General features: G+C 50.5%; 1 long non-coding RNA gene across 1 annotated transcript; it reads left to right on the forward strand.

Moving 5' to 3' along the window:
• The first annotated feature begins 612 nt into the window (after positions 1-612).
• On the forward strand, positions 613-1,552 carry LOC135638117 (uncharacterized). The gene is made up of 2 exons (XR_010496512.1): positions 613-878; positions 1,107-1,552. It is a non-coding gene; the product is annotated as an uncharacterized LOC135638117 (long non-coding RNA).
• Positions 1,553-1,828: the final 276 nt, after the last annotated feature.

A 1,828-nucleotide genomic window follows, 5' to 3' on the forward strand; every position in this document is an offset into this window, starting at 1 on the left:
ATCGGAGGGGTCCTCCGCGATAGAGGACTCAACAGAAATGCGTGGGAGGAAGTTCTCCGCAGCGCCGCATGGTCACGGACCGGGCTTCCCGAAGGTGGGCACGGAGCACTGTATCTGAGCTACCAACCTTCCGGCCCATCTCAAGCGATGCTTTCTCTACTGTGCCTTATTGCGCGAAAACTATGCGTTCCACATGTCGGACATCGTCAGATTATGGATAGCCGAGAGGTTTGTCGAAGCACGAGAAGATGTCACTTTGGTGGAAACAGGGGAGCAATATCCTAGAGAGCTGCTTCATAGGAGCCTTCTACAATCGGAGTCTTACGGTCTGGACTAAGATGAGTCTTCCATGATGCATGACCTGCTACGATGGCTCGGCCATTTCCTATCGAGAGATGAGAGCTTGTTCATTAGTGACGTGCTGGAGAACTGCTGCCGCCCCAATGACCACTAAGCTCCCGTCTCTTGTCAAGAAATGGCCGAGTGATCGCAGCAGGTCATACATGGTGCAGCTCCAGCCGACGTACAGACGGGAGCTTAGTGGTCATTGGGGCGGCAGCAGGTCTCCAGCACGTCACTAATGAACAAGCTCTCATCTCTGGATAGGAAATGGCCGAGCGATCGTAGCAGGTCATGCATCATGGAAGACTCATCGTAGTCCAGACCGTAAGACTCCGATTGTAGAAGGCTCCTATGAAGCAGCTCTCTATGTATTGCTCCCCTGTTTCCTCCAAGCTGGCATCTCCTCGTGCTTCGACAAACCCCTCGGCTATCCATAATCTGACGACGTCAGACCTGCGAAACACATCGGCTTCTTTGAACAAGGCACAGTAGAGAAAGCATTACTTGAGATGGGACGCCAAGTCTTGGTAGCTCAGGTACAGTGCTCCGTGCACACCTTCGGGAAGCCCGGTCCGTGACCATGCGGCGCTGCGGAGAACTTCCTCCCACGCATTTCTGTTGAGTCCTCTATCGCGGAGGACCCCTCCGATGGTCTTGATGACCAGGGGAAGCCCTCCGCATTTCTCAACAATCTTCATGCCTATGTCCTTGAGATCTTGGGCATCCCTTTCCTCCTCTGCATTCATTGTCGCTTTCTTGCACAGGAGGGACCAGCCATCCTCCGGAGGCAACAGCTTCATCTCGTGGACGTGGGCCGTCGCGATCCCTTCGTTTCTGGTGGTCACCAGCACCCTGCTCCTCGCAAAGGATTGCGGTGCAAGTCGTCCCAGATCTCAGCCCTCCACACATCATCCAACACCAGCAAGAACTTGTTCCCTTTCAGGAGACCCTCCACCATGGGCTCGAGCAAAGTCCGGCTCTGTGCTCCACCGTGACTTCCCCCGGCGCTAGTGACGATATCCCTGAGAAGATCCGTCTCCGTGAACTCTTGGGACACGAACACCATATGAAGGTGAATGTGAAGGACACAGATATGTTAGAAATTGTACCTTCATGGAGGATTCATTAAGCAATACTGTTTTGTATTCTTACGACTTTAAGATAAAAGAAAAGAAAAAGAAAAAAAAAAAGGACTGGATCGGCTTTGTGTTCTGTTCTTGAGTGGATGATCAGAATCTGAATTGATGGTACTAAATAGCAAGTTCGTGATTCTCAATAATGGACAGAAAGAAAAGATGAGGCAGATTAGGCTTCAAATAAATGCAATTTTCTTCGAATGGTTGTGCTGAGTCCTGTGTTTCATCCCTGTTGTCAAACCCCCTTTTTTTTCTCTCTCTTGGAGCTGAAAGAACACAATGGAAACACCAAATCAAAGTGGAGGAAGTTGAGGCCCTCTAACATATTGGATCCAATCTTTAGATAGAGA

The sequence above is a fragment of the Musa acuminata genome, chromosome BXJ1-3 (assembly GCF_036884655.1).
Source record: "Musa acuminata AAA Group cultivar baxijiao chromosome BXJ1-3, Cavendish_Baxijiao_AAA, whole genome shotgun sequence".
Lineage (NCBI taxonomy): Eukaryota > Viridiplantae > Streptophyta > Magnoliopsida > Zingiberales > Musaceae > Musa > Musa acuminata.